This window comes from Saccopteryx leptura, chromosome 10 (genome assembly GCF_036850995.1).
Source record: "Saccopteryx leptura isolate mSacLep1 chromosome 10, mSacLep1_pri_phased_curated, whole genome shotgun sequence".
Classification (NCBI taxonomy): Eukaryota; Metazoa; Chordata; class Mammalia; order Chiroptera; family Emballonuridae; genus Saccopteryx; species Saccopteryx leptura.
The window spans coordinates 16,902,916-16,925,649 of NC_089512.1; positions in this window are offsets into that span (position 1 = coordinate 16,902,916).

The window sequence follows — 22,734 nt, forward strand, 5'->3', positions numbered from 1 at the left end:
TCACAGTAAACCATAATTAAAAGAACAACAGATGGTTAATAGAGGCTGCAGTTTCTATGAGGATACAAACTATGGGCCTTGCTTGACAATTACTGGAAAAAGAAATTCAAAAGACTGGTCTAGATAATTTCCCAAGTTGCAAAAGAAAACAATAAGAAATAAAGGGAAAAATCTACAAATTATCTCTCATCAGAATCCTCCAGAACATGCTAATTTTTATCCTAGTGTTTATTTTATTTGGCTTGAACTCAACTGTGAAAAACCTGTCTTCTCTACGCTTTCAAATTATTTGGAACATTGGTGGGAAACAGTAACAGCAGGTATGGCTATTATAGTAGATAGCAAGGTTGATTGGGGTTTTAACAAATATTCTCTTTCTTTTTATTTTTCTTAATGATAAAGCTTTTAAAATGTCATTTCAGAAAGAACCTGCTTTGCTAACATCAAGGATGTGGAAAAATTACAATTCACTGTATATCTATCAATAAAGAATGTCGGATCACACAAAATTTAGTCACAGTAAATTTTTCTGTGTGTATTACATGCTGTTGAATCAGCTCTGACTCCTGGAGACTATGAATGAGTGATGTCCATTCACAATGTCCTGTCCTCAACAGCCCTGCTCAGCTCCTGTGAACTCATACCTATGGCTTCTTTTATGAAGTCCATTCATTTCATATTTGGTCTTCCCCTTTCCCACCTACCTTCTGTTTTTCCCAGCATTATTATCTTTGCCATAGAACCCTGCCTTCTCGAGATGTACCCAAAGTAGGACAGCTTCAGTTGTGCTGACAAAAGATATAAAACCTCTTTACATACATACTTTAGTCTCCTATGTAGTCTTCTTTGAGGTAGTGTGTTTTTCAACTAGATCTCTACTTTGAACAAATCTAAAAAGTGTTTTAAAGCACTTGACTTAGAATTCTCCCAACAGAAAAGAAATGGACCTCTCAAAATGAAATGAAATAATATGGGAAGGCTTCAGCTTAGGGCAGTAAAAGTCAGCAAGCACCTACTGAAGACAAATATAGGATTAGAATAAAGAATACACCAGTAGTGTTTATATCCAAGTCCACCTGACCATTTTAGTCTCCTGAACTTTGTGGTCTAATAGACTCTTTCTTTTTTTAACAGAAAGAAATATTTCTGAAGGTAATAAGGGGGAGGGGTGATATATGTTTGTGTTTCTCACTGTGAATAAAAGTTCCCGGATGCTAGTAGGATGGAGATTGAAGTGTTTATTTCTTTGGGGGATGGCTGTCTTTCTAATTTCTTACATGGAAGAAAAGTGAAGAGGATTATGGGGTGTGTGGCGGGGAGATGCCAATTCTGCCAACTTATTTCAGTTCTTCAAGCCTCTCCCTATCTTTTATAGAAGTTGCTCCTTCTTGTTATAGTGTTCTTGTTCTTGTTTTTTATCTGCTAAACTCTTAAGCCCTGATTTCAATTTAAATGTCTGTTTTTGGAGAGATGCCTTTTTCTGACCCTGAACATCGTTTCCACCCCCACCTCAGTCATATTATATTAATCATTTATCTCCCTCAGTGTTAGCTATAATACTTGATAAGTTTATATTTGCATATAGGCTTATTTGTTTTGATGTGTGCCTTCTACACTTCAATACCCATTCTGTTCATTGCTGTGTTCCATGATGTAACGCTGTACCTTGCACATAGGCAATAAATAAACAGGTGTTCTTTCCTGGAATATTTTTGGACACTCGCTATGAGCAAAGCCTTATGACTGTGCTGTGCCTGTGAAGGATATAAAGATAAATAATGCCACAGTCTTACCTTTAAGGATCATATAATTCAGAAGGTAAGATTATATATATTGTCATAAAACAAAGCAAAAATTGAAGTCACAGGAGAGGGAGAGATCAAGAACTTGAACTGAAAAAAAGGTCAGTTATTGGAATATTCTCCTTGAGGGGTTTTAAGGACACAAATCATCTACCTTTTCTTTGTCCTTAGATAAGCAGGTAAATCTTTTGGGAAAAAGATAATGAGTCAGTAGACACATTATCTCTATCTACCTTTCCTCCCACAGGCTTCCTACACATCTAAACTCTTTTTTTTTCTTCTTTTTCAGAGCTAAAGTCCAAGAATGCTTAGTAGAGAAAGTAGAAATATCATGGAGAAAGATTTAAAGCATTTGAAGACCCTAATCACAATGAAGTTTAAGCCTTCACAATGACCCAGAAGTCATCAGACAGTGTTAGCTTTCACTGCCTGACCTGGCTTTCTTACTGATTAAAAGGTGTTTAACTATCCAACCAATTTCTACACTCCAAACCTCTAAATATATGCTTGCCACAATTTCATCATCTTCTTCATCTCTTTGTTAAATATTTATAATATTAAGAATAAGAATGCTTAATACCAACATACAAAAATGTTTCAACATGGCTTCTGCAAAAGAACCGCAGTCTGGAGAAGAGAGACACATAAACAGCTAAATACAAGATTAGACTAGGGCTTCTTTTCAAAATTGAAGTCCTGTACATATTCTGCTGGACTGACACCTACGTAATTCACTATGAGTCAAATGGTTACTGAGCTTGAGTCAGCTGGTACCATTTAAAGTGCCAAACTCAAGTTCAAGGAAAAAGTCAAATGGGAAGACGACACAATGTAGTGAGTTCAACGTGCAGCCCCCGAGAGGCAGGACTCACATGTCTGTTGTTTAGAGGACAACAGAGGTCAAAAGCCACAGCAGTGGTCCATACCATGAGCATTCAAAGCTTGTCTGGTTAATTATGGAGAAATTTTACTATGCGCCTCCCCCTTCCCCATTGCAGCTCTGGATGAGCTGGAGTAGAGGAGGTGATGGGTCTCCGCGCCGGAAGTTGGCTCCTCTCTTCTTCCCCCGTCAACATCTCAGCTCCTTTGCTGTGGCGGCAGCGAGATGGAGGGGAAGAGAATTGGGGATTATGTTTAGCATGGTGAGGAGATGAATTTTAAATTCAGTTTGACTTTGAAGCTTTAAAATAGACCAAATTTTAATAACCGCCAGTGAATGAGTTTGGTTTTTCAAGCTTTCGCCTGGCCCAAATTTTAATAACTGTGAGTGAATGAAAAGCTGTGACATTCACATGATACCATTAAGGGATAGCAATGGGAAAGTCGACAAAGCAGTAATGGAAAAATAAAGCCATTTTACCTTTAAACCCTACCACGTTGAGCCCTCTTTACACAATGGTAACTGAATAAAAGGTATTTAAGACATGGATGATTTTTCTTATTCATTACTGGGTTTGTGACTGCATAACTGTGTTGGCTGTGATTAAAAAAAAAGGGATGTGTGAATATACCTAATGCCATTTATTAATATAGGAAAGTTATTTTTCATGTTCATTGAGGGCCATTGAACATAATGCTTCTACTTCCTATCCATCTTCCTGTTTACAGAGCAGACTAGGATACCATTCTCTGCCTTTACTGCCGTTCTCCTTGACATTTCACTTACCTGCTTTTCTCCCCCATTAGCCTGCCTTTGAAAGAGTGTAGGCAGTGGGTAGTAGATCAACTTAATAGCTGGGACATCTGGTACAGCATGACAGACAGATTGCTGCCTACTTAGACCCTCTGCATGAGTAAAAATCATAAGAACTTGGCCTTTCCAAAGTAGATCTGACCTAATAAAAATCTTTCCAACATAAGGCAATGTCACCTCCTTCCCAGGGAGAAAAACAACAACTGTGCACTATTAGAGAGGAAACAAGGAGAAATTAGAGTTGACTTGATTTGGTTGCCAGTTGATTTTGTAAAAGAAAACCAAAATATTGTTGATGCTAAGCTTTAGATTTTGAAATAACTTTAAACTAAAAAGTTTACTGCACCTCCTATACATGATTGTGTCCATATGTTTCTCCTGAACACTTTGGAAGTAAACTGTATACATCATGCCCCTCTACCCGTAATAACTCAATGAATATTCCCTAAGAATGGGAATATTCTCTTATATACCACCAGTAGAGCTGATACATTCATAAATTTATATCGATACTGTATTTTTATCTCATCTACCATACAGAAACACTTTTTGTTACTTTGTTTGATAATGTTCTTAATAGCATTTTGAAAAGAACAAAGTTCTTTGAAATTTAAGCTTAGTGAGGCACATACCATCTGAACAAGCATATATAGGAAATTGTACATAAGGGATTTTTTTCTCAATGTCCCAGTGCACCAAAAGAAACTGACAGTAGCAACGATGCTTTGTTACCTGGTACTTATGTATTTCATGAAACTGATAGTTATGTAAAAGAAGGGGGGAAAATCAAACAAAGAAACAGAAATATAACCTTAGGAAATGTCCTGTTCTAATCTAGCTTCTAAGAGATCTTCATGTTAATAGGGTAACCATGAAAATCTCTGGTTGTAACTGTCCAGTCAAAATGTTCAAATGGGACCTAAATTACAATATATTATCAGGCAAAAACTATATTCCTTTCCTCTGAATCCAACAGTCTAGATAGTTAATTCAAGTTGATCTTTTTATCAGTTAATCTAGTCATTTTTTCATAGCATTTTCAAAAGAACTTGCACTTCGGGGCCATTCTTGAGCCATATTCTAGTCTGTGCTACCCATGAGTCAGTGGGTATGAGCCACATCTTAGGTGCACAGAAGTGGAATGCAAGAAAAACCCCATGAAATAAACAAAACAAACCCCAAGCCAGCCATATGTCCCCATATGTGTCCATTCCCCTTTCAATGTAACTTACAGCTCCTTTCATCAAGAGATGGCAACTATTTTTCATTTCTTGACTCTGGTGAGCCATGTTACTTGCTTTGGCCAATAAGGCATTAGCAAATGTAACTTAAACAAAGACTTGAAAATCACTTGTATGTTGGGCTTAATCTTCTTTTCTCTTCTTTGGAACCCTGAAACCACCATTATTAGTTTCCTGGGGCTGTCATAACAAAGTGCCACAAATTAGTAGCTTAAAACAAGTGGTTTATTCTCTAACACTTCTAGAGGATAGCCTCTGAAATCAACGTCGGCAGGGTTAGTTTCTTCCTAGGGCTATGAAGGGAAATCTGTCCTATGCTTTCCCCTAATTTCTAGTGGTTACAAGCAACCCTTGGCTTACCGTGGCTTGTAATTGCATTATTCCCATTTCTACCTCTATCTTCACAAGGCCTTCTTCTCTGTGTGTCTCTGTAGTCCTCTCCCCTTCTTATAAGGACATTAGTTATTGGATTTATGGCCTATCATTATCTAGTATAACCTGCTCTTAATTAATTTCCAAATAAAGTTACTTTCTGAGGTTCCAAGAGGAGGAGAATTCAGAAGTGGGGTTCTATTCAACGTAGCACATAAGATGTGAAAAAGATTGGGATAGCTTCTGGAAGATGGGCAATCATGAAAGGCCCCCATAGACTAGCCAGACTTCCAATCACCAAAATTACAAGTGAAGCCATTCAAGATAGATTATCCATCCACCAGTTAAACCATTAGATGACCACAGATATATGAGAAAGAATACCCAGCCAACTCAGCCAACCAAGCTAAAGAAAATTGTTGTTTTAAGCCACAATGGTTTGAGGTGTTTGTTTGTAAAAGCTGATGTAACTGCTTTCATTATTTTGTGAGGATGTCTAATATGAAATGAACTTAAACCAGTAGACAGAACACAACTCCAGTCAGTTTCCCTTAGCAAATCTATGGACAACTTCTTTGTAGATCTTTGATAGAGAAATGAGTATAAGAAAGCCAGTGCTGAAGATACTGTAGTATTGCTAATTAATCCTTCAGAAGAATCACACTCAAGGGCACAAGACATATAGAGGGCAATACCTGAGATCATTACACATCTTTGAATATGAATCTAGACTGACATATAAAATATGTAACTATTTACATTTAGTTCAACAGAACCTATTAACTACATGGAGTCCCTGGAAAGAGACCTTGGTCTCTGCCTCAAAATTCTTCAAAATAAGAACTATTATAGCCCTGGATATAATAACCCAATGGTAGCAACTTACATCTATTCAGTTTTTAATCCAAATTCTGGAGCACCTATATATTGAGGAGAAAGTATGAGAAATTAAATATATGGTTAATTACAATGGTCATTTTTTTTTTATGGAACAAATGGAGTTTTTTTCTAAAATATACCCAAAAGCAGGCTCTTTTACTTATTTCACAATTTTCTTCAAAAGAATACTACTACACTAGATAAAGCACAATCACTTATTTTGAACAATTTATTTTTATTCTCCTTGCAATGTTGAAAGGGAATATTTAAGTGGTGATAAACATGCAGGAAACTAAAGAGAATCTCACCAATAAATGTCACTGTATAAAATGACATTTATGGCCAGTGGCAGGAATGAGGCAGTATTCCCAACATGTCTCACCTTCCTTTTTCTGCTCCCTGCAGTGTTTTCTGAGTGCTGTCATTACCCACCCTGCCATGTTTCAGCTCACATCTTCAAAATGAAAAAAATATTTTTGAAGATATGTTACTTTTCCAAAAAGAAGTTCTAGCTTTAATGGAGTACACTGCTGATAGAGTGTATTATCTTTAAGACATTGAAGAAGGTCACAAAGAAGAATGGAAATATTTATATATATATATATATATATATTTGTTTTATTCTTCTGGATAATTATAGCCCAAAAGGCACAGAAAAGGGAATGATAAAAAAGAGAAAAAGTGGCTGGCCCTGGCCGGTTGGCTCAGTGGTAGAGCGCCGGCCTGGCGTGCGGAAGTCCTGGGTTCGATTCCCGGCCAGGGCACACAGGAGAAACGCCCATCTGCTTCTCCACCCATCCCCCTCTCCTTCCTCTCTGTCTCTCTCTTCCCCTCCCGCAGCCAAGGCTCCATTGGAGCAAAGATGGCCCGGGCGCTGGGGATGGCTCCTTGGCCTCTGCCCCAGGCGCTAGAGTGGCTCTGGTCGCGACAGAGCGATGCCCCGGATGGGCAGAGCATCACCCCCTGGTGGGCGTGCTGGGTGGATCCCGGTCGGGCGCATGCGGGAGTCTGTCTGACTGCCTCCCCATTTCCAGCTTCAGAAAAATACAAAAAAAAAAAGAAAAAGAAAAAGAAAAATAACCCCTAAACAGTGGAGCAAAACCATTAGGAGGTGACCCATCTGTGTGTATGCTTTAGAAGTATCCCTGACAGGTGGCAGACACAAGGAATGGTGACCTCCGGAGGGCCTCTTCTAGAACTGTGAATAACAGAAGCCCAGTACAAGCAAAGTTAATAGGGTAATTAATTCCTCTGATTGTGTTTCCTTCATTTTACTCCCTAGATATTTGAAATAATTATATTAAAAGAGAGCGCAAGGAGTTTTTAGAATAATGATCTCTGTATTTTGATTGGTTGTTCTTTAATTCAAGAAGGAAAAAGACCCTTGTTCTTGAAAGAATGTGATTATGAGACATGTTATCAGAGTCATTACTTCATTGCTGTGATTGTTTCTTGTTCATTAGCTCAAATGTGGGAAGAAAGGTGCTTTAAAAAATGGCTTTATTGAATTTTTTTTAAACGCATTTTATGAAGAAATTCTGCAAGCTAACTACAAATGGGAAGAGTCCATGAATTTTTTCGGTTGAATTTCTAAAATGGAAAAAAAAAAAAAAGAACTATTCTTACAGTATATTTTACATCTCCAGGTAAAGGTTCATATTTGATATTTCACAAAATGCCTTAATTAAGCCTGACAAAATGTTCACTACAAATTTGATCCTAAACTTTCCATACAAAATGGAGGAAACACAGAATCTTACTTCAGGAATATAGGCATCACAAAAAGCAGACACGCTTTAAGCTATTACTAAAATCAGCAAAGAAAATGAGACCTAGGCCAGGGGTCTCAAACTCGCGGCCCGCGGGCCGCATGTGGCCTGCTGAACAATTTTGTGTGGCCTGCAGACTAATCCACGAAGTTCAAAATATTTTGGATAAAATTAAGTAAGCCTAGGGGCCTACTTGTATTTTTCATTTCTCTAGCATCCTAGCTAGATATTAGCTTAGTTAACAGCAGTTGTGATGCGAACTACAGTTTCTGGTCATTTTGTGACACTGAAAAGTGTTGCGTAACAGTTGCCTTTTGTAGACCTAGTGCGGCCCGCCGAACTGCTGTGATCTTGCTCTGCGGCCCACATGCTGAGTTGAGTTTGAGACCCCTGGACTAGGCCCAGAAATTCCACAGTCATTCACCAAGCACATGTCTTCAAAATGTACGACCAGCTATATATCTAGTGCTAGCAATCATTCTGTGGGGAGGGATGGGATGTTAAGCCTCGTAATAGTATAATAATAAAATGATGATCTTAGAAATTGAATTCACTTGGAAAGGAATTGTTATTTCTCTTTCTGTCTTGGTTTTGAATTGTAAGCATTGTAGAGGCGGCACTGGGAGTCTTCGTTCTCTGGTTCCCAAGCATACTTAGCCAAGGGGGAACCCAGGAGAAGTGAGAAAGGGAAAATAGGTAATTACATACTGCTCACAAAAAGTATGGGATATTTCATAATGAATATCAAGCAATAAAAAAAGAGAAGCATTTGATTTTTTTTTTTATTAAACAAGAGCATCAGAAAAGCAAACAAGTCAAAGAGAGTTGTTTGATTATGGAAATGAGATGCAAACTCAATTATCGTGATTGAGTAACAAGTAACATCAAATGCTTTTTTTTTATTGCTTCATATTCATTTTGAAATATCCCATAATTTGTATGAATAGTGTATATTCCTCTGGCTCACTCTTTGAGACACAGTTGAGGCTTGCTGTGTCCTGTGACCAGTCACTCTTTCTTCCAAGGTAGACTCCTCAATGTATCTCTCTAGTTTTGGATTCCAATAACCATTCCATTCACTCAGGCCTAAGGGTGCACTGTTCTTTTTTTTTTTTTAAACCTTTACAATTCATATATAAATAAACCTTTCTCAAATTATTCTAATTTGAGTAAAGCTTTTGTCTCCTATTTGGATTCTGATGCAGCAAAGCTGTCTATGGAGAAGCTATTCTTTTCATTTGGATAAGTCACCCAGGGCTTCAAACACACAATCATTGAATGATCTTATTATATTCCTGACATTCTGCTTTTTTTTTTTTTTTTGTCTTGCTTATGAAAGGAGACCTACATACAGTTTTGATGGTTTAGGTCATAATAAAAATAAATAAATAAACTGGTTTCTCTTATTAGTACTTGAATGTATTCTATGAACACAGAAATGGCTGGCAGGTTTTTAGGCTTTTAGGTATTCTTCCCACATCACCTCCAGCACACTGCTGCCCATTTGTAAAACTGCTCTCACCTCTCCTGTGTGGCTTCTACAAACCTGTGCTGTAGAGTCATCCATTATCATAGGAAAAGCCTGATGTGTAGGAAAACGAACAACTGTATCCTGACTGTGGCTGAACAATAGAACAGACGGTGTTTTTCTGAACTCTGAACAATGGGCATGTAAGGATAATTTCAGCTGCAGAGCTAAGCAGTATGGATTGACAACAACATAAATCATCTTTGACAATGCCTCCCCTCAGCCAAGTTCATTCATTCATCCAAATTAGAAAACAGAAGCTTAGGAGCATGGTCCTAGCTATCGAAGGATAGAAAACATGTTTGGGGAAATGACTTGCGGATAACATGCTAGACAGGCTATAAAATGATGTAGGGCTCCACTGAGCAATTAGCACAGTCACTAGTACGGTTTATATAAATGAGTCAATTGCTTCTCTCTTTTCTTAATACATATGTCTATTTTCTGAGATAACAAGACCACCCTTCTGTTTGTCAACTTTCTCTCCCTTAAATGGAAACAAAAGAGGAAACAGTCAACTTTCGACACCCTTGGGATCTTCTAAATTGTCACCACGATAGAGGTTCATGAATACCTAGACCTGTGGAGAATGAATTACTGTGGTAACATTCTTTCGGTCCCATACGGGGGAAACATTAGCATTTAGGCAGTTTTCTCCCTTGTGTCAGTGTCCAACTTCTGTCATCTGTTCTCACTGAAATTCCTCAGAACTTGCCTAAGAAATCACCACTATTTTCTTACGAATCAATCCAACTCTAAGCATATTCTTCCTGCTATTTCTGGAATTACATTTCTAAACCATCAGCCTGACTGTGATACCCCTTTACCTTCCAACAGTCTACAGTGGTAAATCTAATTGCTTTAGAATTCAAGGTACTTTATGATGATCTGACTTTGTCTCTTTTTTCTTTTTTTTTTTTAGTGGCAGCCTGGAAGTCAGAAAAATCAGTTGAAATCAATTTCCAGTTGATAGTAACTAGCTATGTGACCTTAGAGAAATCCCTGCTTCTTCCTTCAATCAGCTTACTGATCTATTAAAAAGAAAACCAAAAGAAGAAAAGAATGGGATGACGTCAGAGTAATGGCGGGGTAGGAAGCGATACCGATAAATCTCCCCCAAAACTCAACAAGATCTTCAACCAGAAACAGAAAAACCTATACTTGGAGCCTCCAGATGATTCGCAATACACCCGAAGGTATGGTCGAGTGAAAAATTGGCTAAATATATAACCAAACCCCAAAGGAAATAAGGAGTAAGAAATGCTCCGCCTTCCTCACTAACCTAAACAGGGCGGCTTTCTCTGGTAACTGTGAATATAGAAACTGAGGAGGGCAAAGGGGGTGAATAGATCCAGGCCGCGGCACAAACAGCCGAACCAGGCTGTGGCACGGAGATCCAAGCCAAGGAAAAACTGATCCTGTGGCAACCCGGGCAATACAAGCTAACACTCGTGCCAAACCCAAACAAAGAAAGGCAAGCGGGGCAGCCATTTTACCCGTTCTCCTGGTCTGTGCGCAGTTAGTGGGCGAGAGATTTCTTCCTAAGCCCCGGGAGTGGGTGCCCGTGTTACCCCACAGAGAGGCAGAGTCAGAGGCCTTTCTGTGGGCCGAAAGCAGAATCTCTGGGCCGACCCAGCGCCCTGGGAAAGCCGCGCACGGGAGGGAGCGAGAACTAATTTCAACGGTGGAAATTTTCCGTGCTGGTGGGGGTTTCATTCAGAGGGAAACGTGGCCGGCCTCATATCCTGGTCTGCACGCACAGATAGGGAGTGAGAGATTCCTCCGAGTGCCTCGGCAGTGCGTGCCCGTGTTATCGCACAGAGGAGCAGAGTCAGAGGCCTTTGTGTGGGCCAAAGCGGAATCTCGGGCCGCCCCAGCGCCTTGCAAAAGCCGCGCACGGGGACGGAGCAAGAGCCAATTCCAACGCTGCAACTTTTCCATGCGGTTGGGGGTTTCACTCAGAGCGTGAGACTGCTGGCCGGATATCCTGGTCTGCGCACGCAGATAGCGAGAGTTTCCTCCAAGCGCCCCGGAAGTGGGCGCCCGCCTGTGTTACCGGACAGAGTGGCAGAGACAGAGGTCTTTGAGTGGGCGGAAACCCCGCCTGATTATGCTAGCAGCTCTGACTGACTGAGCCTTACCCAGAGCCCTGTGCTGAGTGGAAATAGAGTGGGGAGTTGCCAGCTCTTTGAGCCTCTTACTATCTAGGCAGAGGCAGCAGCAACCCCATAGCTGGATTATCAGGCTACTAATTGAGGAAGGAAAGACTAGGAGAAAGGCTCCAGGAACACGGACTCTCTCACTGGCGGAGCCTATAAATGCTAATGAGCCTCGACTGCCAACGAGACTAAAGCATAATACATGACATCGCCATAGAGACTTATCAACTGCAAACCTCTACCTGAGCGTGCCAAAGGGGCAGAACCCGGGGTACAGAGTCACCGACCAGGAAGAGGGAGAGAAAAGAAAAAGCAAGAAGATAACCTCTCAAAATCAAGAATAATCTGCAGACTTTATAACCTATCCCATTTTATTATATTTGTTCGTTTGTTTCTCTTATATTCATTCTTGATACTTTTTTTCCTCCTCCAATTTGGCCGATTAACTCTCTGCCGGTCTTACTCTCTCCTCTCCTTGAACTACACTACCCATAAGTGTTACATCTCCCATTATCTTTTCTCTCCTCTTCCTTTCTCTCTATGAGGGTTGCACTCCAAAACCCTTAACTCTCTCTCTCTCTTTCTCCTTTCTTTTTTCTTCTTTTAGTGGTTTCCTCTTTTTTTCTCTCTCTTTCTTTTCTCCCTCTATATTAGTTTCTTCCTTTCTCCTTTACATCTCCTCTCATTCAAACCTCAATAACAAACAAATTATCTTATCTGGGACTCAAACTTATGTTTATGGCATTTTGGGGGTTTTTTACTTCACCTTTTTAACTCACTAGCAGTGCTCCCATCCCTGGCTCTTCATTTTATCTAGTTCTTATTCCACTAAATACAATAGTAATTTTTTAATTTGTCCCCCCATTTTTCTGTTTTCCTCTTATTCCTCTCATCATAACTCTTAGACAACCAACACCTAAAAGCAAATCATTTTATTCTTGACCCAAATTTTTTCCTTATTTGCTTTTTGTGGGTCCATACCCTCCCCTTTTTTTTTTCTTTTCTTTTTTCTTTTCTTTTTTTTTTTTTTTTGCCCCTTTATTACTTTTCCCCAATTCAGGCCCTCCATCACAGGCATTGTTTGTTATAATTCACAGTTCACCACAAGATTTTCTCAAGAAAGAGGGGAGAGGAAAGGAGAGGAAAAAAGGAGGGGGGGGAATAATTTCCTTTTTTAAAAATTTTTATTTTATTTTATTTTTCTTTATTTCATTATTAATTTTTTTTAAAAAAAACAACTCTTTTCGATTTATTTTTTTATTTTTTTTTAACTTTTTATTCTTTATTAAATCTCATTAATACTATCAACAAAACCACTCTCAGATGCCATTAAGGAAGAGAAAATCGAATATCATGGATACAAAAGAAAGAGAGGTAACACAGCTAGATGAGGAAAAATCTATGGAGAAAAAATTTAATATATTGGAAACCTTGGAGCTAAATGACAGAGAATTCAAGATAGAAATCCTAAAAATACTCAGAGATATACAAGAAAATACAGAAAGGCAATTTAGAGAGCTCAGAAAACAACTCAATGAACACAAAGAATATATGTCCAAGGAAATTGAAACTATAAAAACAAATCAAACAGAGATGAAAAACTCAATTCACGAGCTGAAAAACGAAGTAACAAGCTTACCTAATAGAACAGGTCAGATAGAAGAGAGGATTAGTGAAATAGAACACAAGCAACTTGAGGCACAACAGAGAGAAGAAGAAAGAGACTCAAAAATTAAAAAAATGAGATAGCCCTACAAGAATTATCTGACTCCATCAAAAAGAATAACATAAGAATAATAGGTATATCAGAAGGAGAAGAGAGAGAAAATGGAATGGAGAACATACTCAAACAAATAATAGATGAGAATTTCCCAAGCCTGTGGAAAGAACTAAAGCCTCAAGTTCAAGAAGCAAACAGAACTCCGAGTTTTCTTAACCCCAACAGACCTACTCCAAGGCATATCATAATGAAATTGACACAAACCAACAGCAAAGAAAAAATTCTCAAGGCAGCCAGGGAAAAGAAGAATACAACATATAAAGGAAGGCCCATTAGATTATCATCAGATTTCTCAGCAGAAACTCTACAAGCTAGAAGAGAGTGGACCCCAATATTTAAAGTCCTGAAAGAGAGGAACTTTCAGCCATGAATACTATACCCATCAAAGCTATCCTTCAAATATGAAGGAGAAATAAAAACATTCACAGATACAGAAAAGATGAGGGAATTTATCATCAGAAAACCCCCACTCCAGGAATTACTAAAGGGGGTTCTCCAATCAGATACAAAGAACAAAAAAAAAACCAGAGCCAGAAGTAAAAGCTCCAAGAAGAACACAATAAAACCAAATTTAAACTGTGACAACAACAAAAAGAAAGAGGGGGAGAAGATGGAGATTAACAGTAGCAAAGGACGATGGAGTGCAAAAGTACTCACAAAATAGTTCGCTACAATGAACAGGGTAGGGACCCTTTTCATTACTCAAAGGTAACCACCATTGACAAAACCACCACAGAAGCACATGAGATAAAAAAGATAGCAACAGAGGAAAGATGTATGGAATACAACCAAATAAAAACAAAAGATAGAAAAACGAAAGAGAAGGATCAAACAAGACACAAAACTAACAGAAAGCAAGATATAAAATGGCAATAGGGAACTCACAAGTATCAATAATTACACTTAATGTAAATGGATTAAACTCACCAATAAAAAGGCACAGAGTAGCAGAATGGATTAAAAAAGAAAATCCAACTGTATGCTGCCTACAGGAAACTCATCTAAGTAACAAGGATAAAAACAAATTCAAAGTGAAAGGCTGGAAAACAATACTCCAAGCAAATAACATCCAAAAAAAAGCAGGTGTAACAATACTCATATCGGATAATGCTGACTACAAGACAGGAAAAGTACTCAGAGACAAAAATGGCCATTTCATAATGGCTAAGGGGACAATGTGGCACATATACACTATGGAATACTACTCAGCCATAAGAAATGATGACATCGGAACATTTACAGCAAAATGGTGGGATCTTGATAACATGATACGAGGCGAAATAAGTAAATCAGAAAAAACCAGGAACTGCATTATTCCATACGTAGGTGGGACATAAAAGTGAAACTAAGAGACATTGATAAGAGTGTTGTGGTTACGGGGGGGAGGGGGGAATGGGAGAGGGAAAGGGGGAGGGGGAGGGGCACAAAGAAAACAAGATAGAAGGTGACAGAGGACAATCTGACTTTGGGTGATGGATATGCAACATAATTGAACGACAAGATAACCTGGACTTGTTATCTTTGAATATATGTATCCTGATTTATTGATGTCACCCCATTAAAAAAATAAAATTATTATTAAAAAAAAAAAAAAGAAGAAAAGAATGGAAGAAAAGAATGGAAGAATGCAAGAAAAGAAGGAAGGAAGGAAGGAAAGAAGGAAGGAAGGAAGGAAGGAAGGAAGGAAGGAAGGAAGGAAGGAAGGAAGGAAGGAAGGAAGGAAGGAAGGGAGGGAGGGAGGGAAAAAACAACAGATGTTTCTAAGTCTCTTTCAAGTTAACACTATGGATCTGTCATTGCACCTTTCTGTTCTAATGTTTTAAATTATAACTCCATTTTTAAAAATAATTCTTTTCTCAGCTTGAAATGTATCATCCACCTTCTGCCCCCATTAAATTCCTATACAAATTGTGAAGCTCAGACCAGCCTAGAATGCAGACACAACGCCCAGAGGTTACCCAGCTAGCCTGTGACCAAGGACTAAGGATGACAGAACAGAGGATAAGAAGAGTGTTGTTGAAATAACTGCACTAATCCTACACCTCCTATCTTTGGATTCTTTAGCATCTGAGAAAAAATAAATAAATCAACTCTGCACATGACTGTACCGTATGTGTTGGGTTTCTTCTGCCTGTGGCTGAATCCTAAAAGTGCAGTATTTGAGAGGTTAATTCCTTATAGAGTGTAAAAATGCTCAGACATCTCTGTTAACAGTATATTAACAGCATCCAAGTCTCTGGTTAACCTCTTTGAAAATGATGACGGCAGAGGAGTTTTCCTCAGAGAGACTTAAAAATATAAAATAACATATTTTCCAATAATTTAAAATAGTTCCAGGCATAGAGTGATTAATATGAGTCTTTAAAATTCTTCCCCATAGCATTATGAGACATATATTTTTACTTCCATTTTGCAGATGAGGCAATGGAGACTTAGAGCACATTAGTGGCTTATGTAAATTTCACCCTGCTATAAGTTATGGAACTGAGATTCAAAGTCAAGTCTGCTTGCCCAAAAAAGTCATTTTTCAGTTCAACCTTAAAGACATTTCAAAAAAAAAAAATTAAAAGACACAGAAAAATGAAAATGGGCCAGGCCCACCCAACAAGGAATGCTGTAAGAGTGAGGTCTCTGAGTTTTTGTTACCAAAAATATAGGCGTAAAAATGGACAGAAGTAGGTATGGAGCACCAGCTGATCTTCTTGCTAATGAGATAATCAAATGCAGACTCTTTTCTTTCCTTTGACCAGCAAGTCAGATAGTATTAAGAAATTTGATTGAGAACTCATCCTTGGTTTCTTCCAGAAATGATATTCCCCAAATGAATACTTGTCATTTAGTTACATAATGTGGCTTCATAATGCATTTAGAAACTAAGGATAGTAATATGTCGTCATAGGAACAGGAGAGCATATTAGCACATAGTGGTTTTTCTATACCAGTAGGAAAAGAATTAATAGAGCATGGGTCATTCAGAAGAGTACCGGTAGAATTAGGACAAAGACAGAACATCTACACTTGTTATATAGCCTCTTCCTTTGCTCAAAAGTAATTAAATGTTTCACTAGTGAAACTTAGAGCAGAAATGATAGTGTTTTAATTATATGCAATTATGCCTGAGTAATTTGCAAGGTGATGTGTTTGTTAATACTTAGCTCATCTTTGTGTTATTTTATTAAATTTCCCGGGTATTGCATCCCTACAGATATTGATATTAATGATAAATGGATTACAAGAACCCTATTTAAATTTTTTTTTTTAGGTGAGAGGAGGGGAGATAGTGAGGCAGACTCCTACATGTGCCCCAACCAGGATCCACCTGGCAACCCTATTTGGGGGCCAATGCTCAGGTACCAGGTTATTTTTAGCACCTGAGTCTGATGACTTCCAACCAAGCTATCCTCAGGCCACGCTCAAACCAATGGAGCCACTGGCTGCGGAAGGGGAAGAGAAGTGGGGGAAGCAGATGGTCACCTCCTGTGTGCCCCGACTGGGAATTGAACCCAGGACATCTGCACTCCATGCCGACACTCTCTCCACTCAGCCTCTGGCCAGGGCCTAAAATATCTATAAATATTCAATCACTGTTATATATCTGAAACTAATATTCTAGGCCAACTATGACTAAAAAATAAGTGTTAAAATTTATATTAATATTCAGGGGTCCATCAAGAAAAAGTTATGAAAGCAAAACCTTTGTCTTTAACAAGCTTTAATATAGGCCAAGGATGGCTTATAATTATCTGTATATAAAGCATAAAATATACAATAGAGATAGGTATGTGTTATTGTGTCATTTATCATAATCTCTAGGTAAAAATAAAATAAAGCTCAAACTTTTTTCCAATTTTCAGCATAAAATAGACTCATGAGCCCAAGCCATTCTTTTATAATCATTTCCTCTTTAGATTGACCAGTCCTGTTTCTCAGAGATTCAGCGGATGACCTCTTCCAGGCTAGGGAGTGGGACACAGGATGCCACTCGCCACTCTGTGAGCTCGAAATAATTTCACAAGAATTGGGTACTCAAACCAAGACACAATCAGATTCTCTCTGGAGTCAGTCTCGGCTGATAGTCAGAAGGAGGACACACGTGGAGAGCTGGAACCGCCGGGGACCAGTGCCCTTGAAAAGGAGAGTACGGCTTTTACCCCGCGCAGGGATCTTCCCTGAGATTCAGCCCGTGCGTCAGCTGCCGACTGTGTTGTAAGAGAGGAGGCCGACTTTCCCTTGTTCCCCCAGGTGCAGTATAAGAGCTCACACTATTCAGACAAGGACACATACGTCTGGCATCTCTGCAAAGGGAAGCAAAGAAAGCTGGATCTCAGAAGGGGAAGAGTGAGGGAGGCATGGGGACCACACCGGAGCTGAAGGAATAAGAGGTGCAGAGATAGAGGCAGAAAAAGAAAAAAAGAAAGAAAAGGAAAGGAAAAAATTCAAAGCAAGAGAGCCCGAGGGCAGGGTCCACAGTGTGAGCGGCTGACGGTGCTCCTCTTCCTCTTTCCGGTTCCAGGGAAGGTTTCTCTGCTCCGGAAGCCTCTGGTTTCTGTGCTTGGTTCTTTGTAAAAACAGCTGCATATCCCCTAACCCGGGTCCATCTGGTCTTGTGACTTAGTTTGACCCAAAGAATGTGAAGAAAGTGGCACCACCGCTCAAGTTCAGGCCTGGAGAGGCCTTCTACACTTCGGTCCTCCCTCTTGGAGCTCTGCCAGCCACCATGGGAACAAGTCTGGGTTACTTGTTGGATGCTAAGAGACCAGTGTCCATGTTACTCCCAACACCCCAGCAACAGCCAGTCATCTCCAGCAGGAGAATCACTTAAGTGACAGGCAGCAGACCAGAGACGGGTAACCGAGCCCAGCCAACACCGATGAACCACACTGCTGAGCCCCGTGTAAGTTTTCCGACCAGCAAAAGCATGATCTATATCAAAAGTGGAGAAAGTTTTTCTGGAAAAGGCCAGATAATAAATAATTTAGGCTTTGTGAGCCACATGTCTTCTCTGGTTGATATTCTTCATTTGTTTACAATCCCTGAAAACCGAACAATGCTCTTGTGTTGTCCTAAAACTGGCTACAGGTCACATTTAGCCCAGGAGCCTTAAGTGGCTGACCCCTGTTCTCTGAACATGTTTCTTGTTTTAAGGCTGTTGTAGTCTGAATGTTTGTGTCCTCCCCCCACCCCATCCCACCACCAGATTCATATGTTGTAACCTAATCTGTCTGGGAGTGGGGCATTGGGAGGCGAGTAGGTTATGAGGGACCCTCAGGTATGAGATTATCATCTTTATAAAACAGACCCCAGAGAGCTCCTTGCTCCTTCCTTCATGTGAGGACACAGCAAGAAGATGGTTGTCTGTACACCAGGAAGTGGGCTTTCACCATACACAGTGTTTGCAAACACCTTGGTCTTGAACTTCCCAGCGTCCCAAACTCTGAGAAATAAATGTTTCTTGCTTAAGTCACCCAGTCTAAGGTATTTTTGGTTATAGCAGCCAAAACAGACCAAGACAAGGGGACTACGTTTTGGGATATTTTGCTTAGCAATAGAAGTCAGTGTGTATTCTGTAAGATACTTCTATCACTTTAAACAAAAATTTCCTCCAAATGGTTATTTTGCAACCCAATTGCCTTGACTCATATTGCAACTTGCAAACAACATAGTCTATGAGGGAAGAAGTCAGTATCACACTGAAATAATCTGAAACAGAAAGGTTGGGATCAACTTGAAGAATTGATGGTTTTTGTTGAGAAAAAGTTGACATATGCTATTAAAAAGAGGTCTTTTCTTTGAACCTTCCAAAGCTAACATAATCAGAAAGCAAACCGTTCTTTGCATTATTTCCTGGCACTTAATGCTGCTTGCTTTTGTTCTAAATGTGATTCTTTACAACATATGCTTGCTCTGATGGAAGAAATTAGCAAAGGATTATTGCTTTCCCTAAGTCGATTAGACTGAAAAGAAATGAGTTGTTTTTTCTTTGCTGTCATACTAGCTTTATTTCTAAGACAACATGTGCAGAGATTCTATTCTATTAATGGAAGGATTACTACAAAATTTGCTATCTTAAGTTCTACTCACACCTTGTTCTAATCTTATTAGAATTGAACTCTGAATGTATATTGATGTAAACAAAATCAGGAAAACTCACTAAGTACAAGAAAGCCTGTGTAATGAAGTAAAGTTGTGTGTGTGTGTGTGTGTGTGTGTGTGTGTGTGTGAAAGAGAGAGAGAGAGAAAGAGAAAGAGAATTTTCTTTCCAAGCATACATAATACCTTTTAAGGGAAACAAAACTAAAAAAATCCAAATTTCTATAGAAGGCACATTTATTTTAGGAAGAACCCTAAGCTGATGTGGATGTGCCTTTAAAAAGATGCTGATATAACGGCACAATTCTTTATCGCCTAAAAGTGAACTTGGTTCAGTAACAAGGAGCATGATCAAAAAACAAAAGGGACAATATTTTGTTTTCCCGTGCAGCCAAGAGAATATTATGGATTTCACTGCTGAGCAAGCATGGTTGTTTGTGGACCAACAACACTTAAGAAATCAATGGATGTAATTTCTTTATAAGGTATTTGGAAAGCCTGAAACAGACAAAGATCTTCAGCGCAGAGGTAGATAGAAGACCTAAATGTTTCTGTTAACCTGGCCACTCGGGCAACAAACTATTGACAAGATTGAGTTTAGTCATGAATCATTATAAATATCATATATTAATAAATTCTATGTATAGTAAGTGTAGTTTGTCTTAATTTAAGAATCTTAACATTTGCCCCAGAGTGATATACCTTTAAGTATATTAGAAGCAAATTCTCTCTCTAAATATATATGTATATAATATAAACACATTTTTTTACTATCACCATTACCAATAATTATATATATTATTAGTAGTATACTAGCTTGGTCCTGGAAGAGTTAGGGCACAAAAGTAAGGGAGAGGGCTGGAAAAAAGAAATAATTCGGCCCTGGCCGGTTGGCTCAGCGGTAGAGTGTCGGCCTGGCGTGTGGGGGGCCAGGGTTCGATTCCCGGCCAGGGCACATAGGAGAAGCACCCATTTGCTTCACCACCCCCACCCCTCCTTCCTCTCTATCTCTCTCTTCCCCTCCTGCAGCCAAGGCTCCATTGGAGCAAAGATGGCCCGGGCACAGGTGATGGCTCCTTGGCCTCTGCCCCAGGCGCTAGAGTGGCTCTGGTCATGAAAGAGCGACACCCTGGAGGGGCAGAGCATCACCCCTGGTGGGCAGAGCGTTGCCCCTGGTGGGCGTGCTGGGTGGATCCCGGTCGGGCGCATGCGGGAGTCTGTCTGACTGTCTCTCCCCGTTTCCAGCTTCAGGAAAAAAAAAAAAAAAAAAAAAAAGAAATAATTCCTGGACATCAGAAACACTGATACCTCTAGTTTAGGATCCAAAGGTCTTCACTTACTGCTGTGGAACTGCAGATGCCTTTGTAAAGATCCACCAGAAAAGTGTTCCCTTTTCTTGGGCCACTAGAGTCGGGCATCACTAGTACCTCACGCTCTTTCTCAAATTGCTAGTAACTGCTACCCTACAGATGCCAGGAGCAGGAGGGTGTTGTTTTTATTGTTTTTAATTTTACCTCCTATATTCTAATCTCTCATGTGAGCTGCCTTTTTGAAAAAAACTACCATGAAATTATCAGGCAAGAAAATAAGAAAAATATGGTTTGAGGACATAAAAATGTTAAGAACCACATGATTTCACTCAAATGTGAGATACAGAACTGAAAGCAACAAATGAACAAACAAGAAAAACAAACAAACAATACATCTGTGCTTTAATCTTATCAGTACTGTGGGCTCTAAGCTAATATGATGAATGATGATTATATACTATGAATATATATATATATTATAGGTCTCAAGTTTTCTAATATATTGTCAATTTTGTGTAATTTAGTTATTTTTAATTAGGCTGATTTTGATTTTACAGATTACCTTATATCTGTTATATAACTTAAAATATTTTTAAAGCTAAGACTTAGAGTTTGAATAGGCACTCCTTAGGCAGATGGGTATTACAAGCACATAATGAATTCCATTACTGTGGTTGAAAGTATGTAAAGAAAAGTAAATATAAGAGATAATAAATGTAAAAAAACATAGGCGAAATAGGAGAGGACACATGTTCTTGAGACTAAAAGCAATTCATTCTGTGAACAGTGATGATATGTAGCAAGAACAGTATGAGTTGACTTTTGCATACACCCTTACACATTGGCACAAGATGTTCCAGCTTCATTTTTCTGTGTTTGTTTGTTTGCTGATTGGTTAACTTGGTTTGATCTTTGACTATATTTTGTTGGATGATTTCAAGATAAGATGAAACATGATATAATGGGCAGAGATTTTAAAGTCAGAAGAAGAGGCTGATCCCTATTAAATTTTGACTTCAAGTAAACCACTCAATGACTCTGAGCTTTAGTTTACTCACCTTAGAGGCTGGCATTTAGAAAAATGGTTGCTATTTGCTACTACGTAGAAATACTAAGCAAATGGCAGCTATAACTTGATTATCATTGGGCTTTGGACTAAAAGAGATGAAAATTTTCGTGGTGAGGAAAGAGGGACAATTAGAAGAACACATGGGGAAAAATTTCTACTGCAGTTAGTTTATCATTGACATCAATAATGCCAGGGAGTTAGATAAAATATAATGAAGACCTGTCTAACTATATTTTGCTTTGATTGAAATACCATAAAGAACACAAACTAGGAAAGGTAATTCGCAGACATATCCGAGGGTTCTTGATGGATTCTTCAGTTCTCTCCTCTGTCTGGAACTCTCCATTCCTTCTATCTCAGTCTACCAGATCCCCAAGGAATGAAACTCAAATATCAATCATCGGCACTTGAGGTCATCTTTCATCTTAGCGCCCTCCTTTGTCAAATGCAGATGAGAATTCCAAACTCAGAGTCTGTTGTGATGACGAAATGAGAGGATGTTTGTAAATCAGATAGTGCCATAGTAGAATAGACTTGACTCTCAACATAGATCAGCACGCCCTCATTGGCTTTGGTCACAAATGGGGAATGAATTCATATAGTCAGTTTTGACATAGTGCAAATGTACTGTCATGACTCCCCACCTCTAACTAAAAGCTCTTTTTAATGAAATGATCAGCTAGCTGCATTCCTGCTATAATAATCCTAATCCTTACCAGGCCATGGGTATTTCTAGCTAAATGATGGGGTACTCATAAAACAAAATGCCAATAGGAAAACATACTAATTTATTTCAAAATGTAACAATTCTCTGATGTACATAATACATTATTTATTTTTAATTGAATTTATTGGGATGATCCTGGTTAACATAATTATTCATGTTTCAAGAGACCAATTCTATAACATGTCTCTGTACTCCATATAGTTTGTACGCAGCCCTCAGCGTCCAGCCTTCATCCATTATCATTTTTTCCTCCATTCTCTCCTCCTCCTCTCTCCCCGCCAGCAATCACCACACTGTTATCTGTGTCTATGAATT